Source organism: Colossoma macropomum, unplaced genomic scaffold, assembly GCF_904425465.1.
Source record: "Colossoma macropomum unplaced genomic scaffold, Colossoma_macropomum, whole genome shotgun sequence".
In the NCBI taxonomy this organism is placed as follows: domain Eukaryota; kingdom Metazoa; phylum Chordata; class Actinopteri; order Characiformes; family Serrasalmidae; genus Colossoma; species Colossoma macropomum.
The window spans coordinates 29,455,038-29,468,899 of record NW_023494789.1 but is presented as its reverse complement, the minus strand read 5'-3'; the positions used below and the strand labels follow the sequence as shown (position 1 = coordinate 29,468,899).

The 13,862-nt window shown below is 38.8% G+C and overlaps 1 pseudogene; it reads right to left on the bottom strand.

Moving 5' to 3' along the window:
• Positions 1-4,977: 4,977 nt before the first annotated feature.
• On the bottom strand, positions 4,978-9,684 carry LOC118808266 (annotated as a pseudogene).
• Positions 9,685-13,862: the final 4,178 nt, after the last annotated feature.

Sequence of the window (13,862 nt, the reverse complement as noted above, 5' to 3'; positions counted from 1 at the left end):
CAGCCGCTCATGAAAACCCACCACGTCCTGCGCTGGAATTGGATATCAGCAACATAACAAGACACTTGCATTTAACTTTTCCTGTGTTTACTGTATGTACATCATCATCATCGTCGTTAACCGCTTAGTCCAGCTAGGGTTGCGGTACTGTATGTACAGTTTCATGTAAAAGTTTTTGAAGTCTTGGAACTACCTGGATTCTGCAGGAATGGATCCTACAATATTAAATCATTTTCATAATAATTTTTATATCATGCTAAAAAACAAAGGACTTTTTAACACGTCATATACACTGATTTAAATGACTATATCTACAAGGAAGAAATGGTTGAAACAGTCAAGGTCACTGGTGGAAAACAAGCCAGAAAGCCATTACATAAGCCAGATCACATTTTACATAGACTTTATACGCTAACCCAGTGTTGTAGACAGAAATAACGCTTCTGTGTTTCAGAAATATAATTTATGAAACACAAGAAATGCTCAGCTTTTATGCATACATTGATTTAAAAAGATATGTTTATTTTTCAGATTCTTTGAGTCTTTTTTTAATGTGCTTAATGTTCAGTAGACGGGAGAGTAAAATCCATTAAAATTACTAAAAACAATATTATCCCCTAATTCATAGAACATCACATACTGTCACTCCGAAATACACATTAGATTCTACTTTCAACAAAAAAAAATCTGAACGATTGCGTTTTGTAATGTATAAGTGTAGTAAGTATAACATGCGTATACAACCCCATTTCCAAAAAAGTTGGGACGCTGTGCAGAATGTAAATAAAAATAGAATGCAATGATATGCAAATCATGTAAACCATTTTTTAAAGGAAAATACTACAAAGACAACATATCCAATGTTGAAACTGAGAAATTTTATTGTTTTTTGAAAAATATATGCCCATTTTGAATTTGCCCACAACACATTCCAAAAAAGTTGGGACGGGGGCATGTTTACCACTGTGTTTCATCACCTCATCTTTTAACAACACTCTGTAAGTGTTTGGGAACTGAGGTAGTTTAAAAATGTAGTTTTAAAAGTGAGATGTTTTCCCATTCTTGTTTGATACAGAATTTCAGCTGCTCAACAGTTCGAGCTCTCCTTTGTCATATTTTTCATTTCATAATGCACCAAATGTTATCAATGGTGACAGGTCTAGACTGCAGGTGGGCCAGTTTTGCACCTGGACTCTTTTAATGCAAAGCAATGCTGTTGTAATACATGCAGAATGTGGTTTGGCATTGTCTTGCTGAAATAAGCAAGGCCTTCCCTGAAAAAGCCGTCATCTGGATGGCAGCATATGTTGCCAAAACATATATATATCATTCAGCATTAATGATGCCTTCACAGATGTGCACGCCACCCATGCCATGTGCACTAATGCACCCCTATACCATCATTAATACTGGCATTTGAACTGTGGACTGATAACAAGCTGAGTGGTCTTTAGCCCGGAGGATGCAGTGTCCATGATTTCCAAAAAGAAATTAAAATTTTGATTTGTTGGACCACAGGACACTTTTCCACTTCACCTCAGTCCATTTTAAATGAGCTCAGGCCCAGAGAAGGTGGCGGCTTCAGCCAAAAATGATATAATTTCACGCAAAACTCCAAAAATGGGCTGGACAAAATTATTGGCACCTTTTCAAAATTGTGGGTAAATAACTTTGTTTCAAGCATGTGATGCTCGTTCAAACTCACCTGTGGCAAGTAACAGGTGTGGGCAATATAAAAATCACACCTGAAACCAGATAAAAAAGGAGAGAAGTTGACTCAATCTTTGCATTGTTTGTCTGTGTATGCCACACTAAGCATGGAGAACAGAAAGAGGAGAAGAGAACTGTCTGAGGACATGAGAATCAAAATTGTGGAAAAATATTAACAATCTCAAGGTTACAAGTCCATCTCCAGAGATCTTGATGTTCCTTTGTCCACCATGCGCAACATAATCAGAATAAGAAGTTTACAACCCATGGCACTGTAGCTAATCTCCCTGGATGTGGACGGAAGAGAAAAATTGATGAAAGGTTGCAACTCAGGATAGTCCGGATGGTGGAGCCCCAATCAAGTTCCAAAGAAATTCAAGCTGTCCTGCAGGCTCAGGGTGCATCAGGACAGCTTGGATTTCTTTGGAACTTGATTGGGCGCGAACTATCCGTCGACATTTGAATGAAATGAAACGCTATGGCAGGAGACCCAGGAGGACCCCACTGCTGACACAGAGACATAAAAAAGCTAGACTGCAGTTTACCAAAATGTACATGAGTAAGCCAAAATCCTTCTGGGAAAATGTCTTGTGGACAGATGAGACCAAGATAGAGCTTTTTGGTAAAGCACATCATTCTACTGTTTACCGAAAACAGAATGAGGCCCACAGAGAAAAAAACACAGTACCTACAGTCAAATATGGTGGAGGTTCAAAGATGTTTTGGGGTTGTTTTGCTGCCTCTTGCACTGGGTGCCTTGACTGTGTGCAAGGCATCATGAAATCTGAAGATTACCAAAGGATTTTGGGTCGCAGTGTAGGGCCCATTGTCAGAAAGCTGGGTTTGCGTCCTAGGCCATGGGTCTTCCAACAGGACAATGACCCCAAACATACTTCAAAAAGCACCCAGAAATGGATGGAAACAAAGCGCTGGAGAGTTCTGAAGTGGCCAGCAATGAGTCTGGATCTAAATCCCATTGAACACCTGTGGAGAGATCTTAAAATTGCTGTTGGGAGAAGGCACCCTTCATATATGAGAGACCTAGAGCAGTTTTCAAAAGAAGAGTGGTCTAAAATTCCAGTTGAGAGGTGTAAGAAGCTTGTTGATGGTTATAGGAAGCGATTGATTTCAGTTATTTTTTCCAAAGGGTGTGCAACCAAATGTTAAGTTGAGGGTGCCAATAATTTTGTCCGGCCCATTTTTGGAGTTTTGCATGAAATTATATCATTTTTGGCTTTTTTGCCTGTTTTTTTGTGTTGTTTCAATACATACAAAGGAAATAAACGTGTATAACAAAACGTGTAATTGCAGTAATTTTCTGGGAGAAATACTTCATTTTCTGGAAAAATTTCAGGGGTGCCAACAATTTCGGCCATGACTGTATATGATTTCTTCTTTGCGTTTTGGAGTTTTAATTTGCATTTGTGGATGCAGCGACAAACTGTTTTCACAGACAGTGGTTTTCAGAAGTGTTTCTGAGCCCATGCAACTTCCTCTAGAGAATCATGTCTGTTTTTAATGAAGTGCTGCCTGAGGGCCCAAATTTCATGGACAGCAAATACTGTTTTTTGGCCTTGTCCCTTGCATACACAGTTTTCTCTAAATTCTCTGAATCTTTTAATGTTATTATGTACAGTAGATGGTAAAAAGCAATGGTTCTTTGCTATTTTATGTTAGGAAAAAGTTTTTCCTGAATTGCTGCACTATTTGATCATGCAGTCTTTCACAGAGTGGTGAACCCCTCCTCATCTTTACTTCTGCTTTTTTATACCCAATCATGTTACTGACCTGTTACTAATCAATCACATAGCCATACAATCTCCATAGACAAACACTGGCAGTACAATAGGTGGATGGGAGCTCAAAACTTTAAACATGGCATTATTTTAGGATGCCACAAGTCAATGTGTGAAATTCTTGCCCTGCCAGATCTGCCCCGGTCAACTGCAAGTGCTATTGTGGTGAAATAGAAGTGTCTAGGAGTAACAGCAGCTCGGTAACTAAGTAGATCACTAAAGCTGGTTGACAAAATGAAAAACAGAGTGCTAAAGCGCGTAGCACTCTGTAAAAGTTGTCTATCTTCTGTTGCATCACTGACTCAAAACTGCCTCTGGAAGCAACATGAGCAAGATGTTGCTTCCAGAGGCAGCAACATGGGTCAGGAGATTCATGAGATGGGTTTCCATGGCTGAGCAGCTGCACACAAGCCTAAGCTCACTATGCACAATGCCAAGAGTCAGCTGGTGTGAAGCACGCTGCCACTGGACTACGCTGTAGAAGTGTGTTCTCTGGAGTGATGTATCACACTTTACTATCTGTTTTTTGTTGCTTTTTTTCCATTGAATCAAACCATGATGTCCAAACCGCAGTGTGAACTGAGCTGTGACTTCTGTGTACTGTTACACCCTTAATAATCACTAATTGTTATCCAATATAATAATAATAATAATAATAATAATAATACTTAGCAAACTGATATGCAGTTTACTGAATGAAAGAATCTGGGAAATGGAGTTCACTGAATTCATATTTTATTCAAGCAGGGAAAAAACAGTTAATGGTTTGGTCCGAATAGAGTGTCACTGTGCCAACTGTGTTAAAAGTTTTGAAAAAGTGAAAATGCTTTCTAGCAATCATAAAAAAAAAAAAACTGTACAAGAATCATAAAAACAGTTCATGATCAAATGGTATTCTAGTTTTCAGGTATCACCTCAGTACTGCGCCTATTAAAGCAGCAAACAATGAATAAAGGTATTAGGGAGAGGGCTGCATTAATATTACTAGTCTTTTAGGAGAAAATAAAATCCAGAGCACCTTTTACTTCAGGACACTTTTAGGCCACAGATCTTTTTACAAGGTCTGTCAAAGACTTCATAAATGGGCTTTCAGCTTCTCTTACTGGTACAAAACTTGAATGAATCACTTTTGATAAATTCATAATTCATAAGGCATAATAATAAGGAGACTTGGTTTAACTGTGCTACTTATATTTACAAATACCTTTGCTGTAAGTTTTTTTTTTTTTTATGTAGGGTACTGTGTTTTACTTTACTCTCATCAGTTTGTGGTTATGACTTTGTGCAAATTGGCCAAGTTGTTCTTGGAAAATTTTAACCTCAGGGATCTAACATTGTAAAGTAAAGGTTTAATAATTAAAAAAATCTACCTGTTTAAATGTTTACTATATTGTTCCTTGCCACACTTAAAATCTGTACTGATTTGATGAGATTTATATGAATAGCACTGCATTACATACAGCAAGCACAGCATTCCATCAAAGGTATTTAAGTTTGTGTGCTGTGCTTTGCTGCAGCAGTTATCTGGAAAGGTTCACAATTATGCCTCCTGGGCACTAGATGGCAGTATGACTCTTTCATAATCTCTCACACACCAAAACAGATAACTTCAGACTTGACTTGGTGGTATTTCTGGTTTCAGTGAAATGCATTACAAATCTTGAATACATGTTTCAGGGCCTATAAGGGTAATACTTTTACACAAATCTCATGAAATACCTCATTTTAGTAGTCGGTCACAAAGACGTCTTATTACATAAGAAAGTCTTACATTTATAAAGACATTTTTACTGATACAATTATAAATGTTACTTTAGAAGTACATTTATGGCTAAAATAGATGTGATATAAAAATATCTGATAGTCTATTGAGCCGTGGCACTGACTGTTTGTGCTGCCGTTATTTCACACCATAACCGACAATGTGTGGTCTGATGAGGGGGGACACTGCTGCCTGGAAGTGGAGAAGCTGCAAGTCGGAGAATGCAGCTGCCTCTATGCGCTTCCAGGAGGCATGAGTAGTCTCACAGCCATGACCGACGTAGTAACTACAACACACAATCAAAACATGCATCTCATAAACACATTCACATGAAATGCTACAGTATCTTAATGTTTAACTATTTTAGGATGCCACAAGTCAACTTGTGAAATTCTTGCCCTGCTAGATCTGCCCCGGTCAACTGCAAGTGCTATTGTTGTGAAATGGAAGTGTCTAGAAGTAACAACCGCTCAGGAAAGAAGCAGTAGATCACTAAAGCTGGTTGACACAATGAAAAAACTTACAGAGTAGGGTTGCAGAGTGCTAAAGCGCGTAGCACTCTGTAAAAGTTGTCTATCTTCTGTTGCATCACTTCTGTTTATTCACACAAAGATGTAGCATAATTCTCCCTTGTAAGCTAGACTGGGGTGAAACTGGGATTCTCAGTTTATTACTGTTATATGAAGTCCTCAAAAGTGTAAAATGTGATTATAACATTATAATTACAAGTTAGCTATCAAGAGTAATAAAAATACATTAATTTGTAATAGATCTAATGTGGGAAGATGTCAGATTTAGCTGCCTCAGTAGAGATAATTTAATCTGGCTATGAAAATTAATATCTAACATTACAGCAGGACAGTAAAGAACAGAAATAATCTAGGCTAAAGGTTGAGCCATAATGAACCAATTTATATAGCGAACTGAAACATCATGAAACAGCAGAAATGACTGAAAATGTAACACTTCACAAAATATGCATGACCACATGATTGTGGTTTGTTACATAAGGATTAGTGACTGAGAGTGTAGCTGTCTAGTGGTTCCCTTTTAGCACAGTTTAATATTTAAATAGTTTTCATGACTACAGTATGATAAATGATGAACATTTTCATCAAAAATGCCTTTCACATACAACCATTTGTCAGATCATTAGGTACACCTGCCTTGTACCTAGAATCACTGGCCATTTTTATCAGGCAATACCAAATAGGTACACTTTGTAGATTTACAGTTTCTACATTTACAGACTCCAGCCAGTCTGATTCTTCACAATATATCTGTGTAATATCCGTGGTGGGCCATGAGCCAAAAAATAACCAAACTGCTAGCAGCTTACCAGCCTTGTGTTTTCACATGTTATTGTACTTGTGGAAACCTTTGTAACATGTGCTTTCATAACATTGCCGCATGTTGTTTTCTTGAAATACTGTGACAGATTATCTACATATGAAGAAGCCTCCATGTGGACCCTAGTGGTCCCGATATTGCATCTTGTCCATATGCAACTGCTTATTATGACCATTGTCTAATGTTTCATTAGCTCATAACAGGTAGCATACACGTATGTGTTGTTACATCTACATTGTGGTTAGTGACATCTCTGGGTCATAGATTTTAGTATTTAAAGTAAGAAGTTAACAACTAAAAATCCTGGGCTTTTTACATACTAAGACCTATTAATCAGTAACTACAGGGACTTCAGTGTAAACCATTTTTTAAGCTATTCTTAGGTTACAGAAGTGTGTAATAAACTTTGGGCCTGCGGATGAGCCCTGGCCATTTAAGGGGTTAAATAAAAATGTTCTCTCATTAGGTGAGGGGCTGGGGGAGATACTTTGGGTAGCACTGGACTAAAGGATGACTAGCACAAATTGTGAATGGAAAAAGATGGACTATAGTCTGTAACTGTACATCTGCCAGGTTTATCAACAAAGTAAGTGTGTCTAAGAAAGTGGACAAGAAGTGTACACAGTGTTTAGAGCTCCAGCAACTCGGTTGTGTCTAAAACAGTCGTACCAGTGCAACACATGCTTACATGCTACCACGTAATATCTTATGATGGTGCTTTTCCATTAAAAGTGGGTAAGAAATTGTGCTACAGTATACCTACAAAGTGCATGTATATGTTAATCTCATAAAATGGCTAATGATGTAGGTACAAGATAGGTAGCAACTCAGGGTAAAGCAAAGGTGACAGAGATCTGCTCTGGCCCAATTTAACCCCTGTTTATAGCCTATCTGTAGTGCTGCGGTGAAATCTCATAAAACCCTGAAAGAGCTGTAGCAGAAAGTATTTCTCAGTTGAGATTACACACTTCCTATAAAAGTACTGCAGGACCCCAACCCCCAAAGAGAATTAGAGAATTATAATTGAATATATATTATATATATATCATCGCTGCCCAAAAAAAAAAGATCTTAATTTTTTTAATGTACACTTTTCAGCATCATTTGAGCACAGCAGCTGCCCTTTACGTTGTTTAAAAAAATCAAAATCATGATAAATAGGCAAATAGAAATGCTCCAAAATTGCTTGGAATAAAATCTCTTTATATTAACTACTACAAAAAGTAAAGAATGTTTTGTGATCTTCTGTAAAGTTGCCATTTTGGAGATACTTGTTTTTCTTTGGACAGTGACGATATGTAAATCATAGAAGGTGTAATTATTTCCTCGAAAAATCTAAAGAATCATAATCTAACGAAAACTGAATGTACTTTGACTGTGTTGTGTAGCTGTGTGTGTATGTGTGTTCAGTAAATGAAAGGCTGGAAAACATGCTGAAGAAAGTATATCCAGGTCGAGGGGTCAGCCTCCACATGCTCCAAGAAGAAGAATGCTCCACCCTGTAAAAGAAGAGTAAAGAATAATATTCCAGAATGAATCTGATTAAGTCAGTTAGTTCAAATAGGCCACAATCTGAATAAGGTCTGAGTTGGAGTAAACTCAGTCTGACTAAAACTTTCAGGCTGATATTGATTGGTTATTCTAGTTTAACGTAGACATGTTAACACCCTCATCACACCAGGACTAAGACTGTGGTTTACTTTTTACCTTACCTTTTCACTCCTACACATCAGTGGCAAACCTGTATGATCAGTATGAACACTATGATTAGCATTTTAACAGCATTATGTAAGTGGCTAGAGGTACAGTCGTAACAGACAAAAATATATTCAAGTGTAACTTGTATTTGATGCCTGTGTGTACATGTATATATCAAGCTTTCTGTTGCCTCTGTCCAATATTGGGATTGTACCCAAGTGCATGTAAACTGGACTATGAACTGATACAATTTCTTATGTAGCTTGTATAAACATTTTAGTCAGACTGCTGCATGCATGGAAACTTAGCCCAGAGATCTGAGCCAAACAGTCTGGAGCCAGTGCTTTAAACAAGTTTAAACAGCCACGCAGTCAAATAAGATGGTTCACCAAGGGCTCTTTAGTAAAGGCAATTGTTCTATTTAATACCATGAGTTCTGAGTCATGGAGAATGTATTGTATATGGTTCTATATAGCACCAAAAAGGGTTCTTCTGTTTGACATTGTAACAATAGAAGAAACCTTTTTGGTGCTGTATAGAACCCTCTTTAAGAACCATTTAAGCATCAAGTGGTTTTAAATGGATCTCATTGTTCTAGATAGAACCATTGCCTTTATTACAGAAACTCATGAAGAACCATCTTTTTTAAAGCGTAACACAAAAACTGGGTATTTAACCGGTTTGAGGGGGATTTAGCAGATGACAATAACCTGCTCACCGGTCTCAGGACTCTTTTGATCTCCTGGATAACCTTGGGAGTGTTTTTAACCGAGCACAGAACGAGTGTGCAGACCACCACGTCCATAGAATTGTCCTCCACGACCCTCAGGTCCTCCCTGGGCGCCACTCTGAAATTGTTGTACACCAGGTGGTCATTTTTGTCCATGCTTTTCTGCAGGTAACCCTTGAAATGAGGGTTTGCGCTTCTTCTCGTTCATCTTGCTGTTGTACGCGAAGCTAACTCTGTGCATGAGGGCAGGAAACATGCGCTTGTAGAATCGGTACAGACCCAGAAGCTCCGCCAGCTGCAGCGGCAGCATGAGGATTTTTACCACCAAAGTACAGGCGTGCATTAAGATCGACATCTTGGTCACAGAAGTGGAGAAGCAGCTCAACAAGCGAAAGCTGAATGCTGAACCCTATGAACTCACAGAGCTATGATAAAGGGTGCCAGAGGAGGAGCTTCCTGCGATAGGATTGGCTAGAATTGACCTGCTCGACTGTGCTGGCTTGTAGTTCAGATTCTTAGCCTACCTGCTCTAAATATTTTTGGTTTTATTTTGTTTTGTTTTACAATTCCTGTCCTGTGACATTTTACCTGTCTGATATTTTTATTTCTAAATACTTGGTGTTCATAGAGATTCCTTAACAGAGGTATAGTATTTTGTTATCAATCTTCTGGCTTTCAACCATGGACTGTACCACTTCTTACTTTATGACTGTCTCAAGACTATTAACCTAAGCACTCACTGTGAAGAGAAAGATTTAAGTATTTAGGTAGTTAAACATGTAAGGGTTAGTCTTTGGTATCCCAAAAAGAAAAGTAAGATACAGGAATTTAAAATAATATTGTAGCCAACATTTTTACTAGATTTATGGCACCAATTGCTGTGTGCGACATGATGGGTAACAAAGCGAGAGGTTCCATATGAAAACGGGAGTCAGATGGCTGTGTAATGTCGCCCATCCTCTTTTTCATCGTCATCGACTGGGTGATGAAAGCCACCGAAGACAAGCCAAGGGGGATCGTATGGGGACTGACTGCCCGACTCGAAGACACAGACTTTGCGGACGACATCGTCCTGCTTTCCCACACCCAGAAAGACATCCAAGAGAAGGCAGACAGGGTCAACCAGACAGCAAGAAGCGTGGGGCTCAAGATCCACCCTGACAAGACCAAGGTGATGAAACTGAAGAACAAGAATGCAACCAAAACCAACATACGTGGAGTGGAGCTGGAAGAAGTACAGGACTTCAAAAACCTTGGCAGTTACATCTCAGCCGACAGCAACATCGAAAAGGAGATCTCCACTAGAATTGGTCTTGCAGCACAAACCTTCAGCAGTCTGCAAAACATCTGGAAATTATCAGTCTTGCAGATGAACACCAAACTGAAAATCTACAAATCAAATGTCTGCTCAGTTCTCCTGTATGCCTCGGAAACCTGGAGAACCAACAAGAACATAGAGAGCTGTCACAAAGCAGCTTTACAGAAAAATCCGGGTGCAAGCCCCCATGAGCAAGCCAAAGTGGCAAGGAAAAACTCCCTAAGAGCAAGAGGAAGAAACCTTGAGAGGAACCGAGACTCAAAAGGGGAACCCATCCTCTTCTGGTCGACACCGGATAGCAAACAGCATTAGTATAAAATATTATAATACAAAACGGGGAAAACAGGCGGAGCAATGGTTAATTAGATTAGTTTTAGTTTATGCAGCAGCAGCATCATCAGGAGGGTCAGTTCATGAGGGTGAGGTTTGCGCAGCGTTGTACAGCATGAAGCACAATGGTGGTCAAACCGGTCCAGAAGGCTGGCGAGCAGTGGGCACCCGATCAAGGCAGAAGAAGCAACAGCATCAGGCGCACAGGATAGGCAGCTGTTCAACTCGGCAAAGAAAAAGAAAACACAAAGAGAGTTAGTTCTGTAAAGAGTGACTGATCACAGAGTACAGTGTTAACAGTGCAGCACAGACTCCGGCAGGTCTAGTTATTACATGATTCCTATGCAAATAGGAACTTAATTGTTTTGCCACAACTTTTTCCAAGATCTTTCATATAAAGGGGAGATTCTATATAGGTCTATAATTTGATAGTTTGCAGGGATCAGGGTTAGCTTTTTTTAATCAGAGGTCTAATTAATGCTAGTTTAAGAGTTTTGGGATATAGCCAAGGAGAGGAGTTTATTATTGACAGAATAGGCTTGGTTATTTCTGGCAAAATTTCTTTGAGTAAACCTGTAGGAATCAGATCTAACATACAAGTAGAAGATTTTGCGGAGGAAACAATTTTAACTAGTTCATTTTGTTGAAGTAAGGTAAATGATTCCAGCCTCTCTGCAGTAGTTACAATATTCTCAAGATCTAGACTGGCATTATAAGGCAGCAAGTTTGTAGAGTTTAACTGTGCATTCTGAATTTTCTGCCTAATTTTTCAATTTTATCATTAAAGGAATTCATAAAATCATTGCTGCTATAGGCTAATGGCATCTGGGGTTCGGTAACTGTTCGGTTCTTAGTTAATTTAGAAATTATGCTATATAATAATCTAGGATTATTATTGTTTTCTATGAGAGGAGAGATAGGTTGAGTGTGCTGCAGTAAGTGCTCTTCAATAGTCTACAAGGCTTTCCCTCCAGGCAGACTGGAAAACTTCAAGTTTAGTCAGGCGCCATTTTCGCTCTAGTTGTCTGCCAGTCTGTTTTAAAGCTCTTTATTATTTTACTTTTAAATGGAGCCATATTATCTAGAGTAGATCGAAAAGTATCTTCTAAGCACTTGGTCATAATATCCAATTCGGTAGGATTAGATGGACAGCTGATAGAAGCTGATAATTGTGGAAGGTTCCTGATAAAGCTATCAGCTGTGGAGTTATAGTCCACTTAACAGGACAGCATGGTGATGAATGTACATTACCACTAAAGCGAATTTCATATGAGATTAGGTAATGATCTGAGACTGCTGTGCTCTGGGGGAGAATGGCTAAGTTATCTATGTTTACACCAAAGGTCAGAATTAAGTCTAAAGTGTGGCTGCAATAATGAGTGGGCCCCTTTATATTTTGAGTGAAACCTACAAAGATAGATATAAATGCCTTACTTAGTGCATCTTGAGGTTTGTCAAAGTGGATATTAAAATCTCAGACAATTATTACTTTATTTATTAAACTTGATAGAAAGTCTGAGAATTCCTGTAAGAGCTGAGAATACGGCCCTGGTGGCCTAGAGGTGGGTTGTAACTAGTTACATTTACACAAGTACATGTACTTAAGTAAAATATTGATTTATCGATTATATTTCAGCCATTCGTATTTAGTTACTAATTCAGTTTTTGTGTTTAATTTCAACATGTTTTGATGGTGGCAGTACTTGTACTGCTTTGTGATTGTTTACATCTCTGACTGCAGCTTTGTATTTTAGACCAAAAGAATCCCAAAAAGAGAAGAACAGAACTGCACAATCTTCAGTCCCTGATAAATGCTGGATGTAGTAAGAAGTTCCCCTGCAGCACTCAGGACTTCAGTAGATTTTCGACATGCTTCTTTTGTATTTCTACTCAACTTGTTCTGGGGAAGGTACTTTTACTTAATTATGTAATGCAAGTGTCAACATTATCTCTTGAGTATTGATTCAGGCTCCTCTACCCACCTCTGAACCTGATCATGAACAGTGTCAGTGTTTGTTTTGATGCTGCTTCAGTAGCTGCAGCCTCAGATAGCAGCATTTGTTAGCTAACATCTCTGAAGAACGTCAGGCTGTTTTCATACCCAGTTCATTCTCTAAAGACCCACCGCAGTTTGATTTTGTGATATTTTATCTTTTTCTTTTGATTTGGATGATAGAAGGGCTAAAGTGGTCTAAATTACACACATGGGTGTTTATTTATGAATCAGACGTTTTGCAGGGATGCCAGCACTCTGGCAGTCTCACATTCACCACCAGGAAAACAGAGAAACAGAAAATAGAGACGCTTTTCATCTTTGTAAATGCCAAATTATGTTTAACCTATTAGGTCGAGCCCTTGCATCCCTCCAAAACTTCTGATCAATAAACAAATATTCACGTGTGTGAGGGTTTGTAAAGATTGAAATGTTAAAGCAGCAGGTTGTGCAGACAGTACAGGGAAAATGTGCACTGGAAGAAAACGTGCTCTGGTGTTGAATTCCCTTGTGAATTAGTGCGCTTCTGTACTTTGAAAAGTGGTGGGGCGAATGCCCGCTCGCCAACGTGGTTCCAGCGGCCCTGTCTGAACTGTTGCTTCATCTGCCTTCATCTGCTCGCCATGGACCAGTCATGGAGCTTCCTGCTATACAATGCTGTGCAAACCTCACCTGCATGAACTCTCCTGATGCTGCTGCTGCTGTTGCACAGACTCAAACTATTTTATCATAGCCATTGCTTCACCTGCTTTTCTCCTTTATCTGCTTTTGTATTTGAATATTTTATACTAATGTTAAAATATTATTCTCTGTTAATATTTCTCTATTGTCATTGTTTACTATCCGGTGTGGACCAGAGGAGGATGGGTTCCCCTTTTGAGTCTTGGTTCCTCTCAAGGTTTCTTCCTCTTGCTCTTAGGGAGTTTCCAACTAGCACACTGTCAATTGATGTGGTGGAGGAGGAAAAGAGCAAACACTTAAAGACAAAACAGTGACATCATAGTTGTCTTGTTTTTATGTAAATATATATGATTGCCACTGTATGTTTCTCAACATATGTTCTGAATACTTTACTAACTGTAATGCTTCATTGTTGTATTTGTGTTAGTCAGGAAGAGTCTAAGACATGCCTGATGTGGAGCAAAAACTGACAGTAGTGCTGCATTTACATGTTG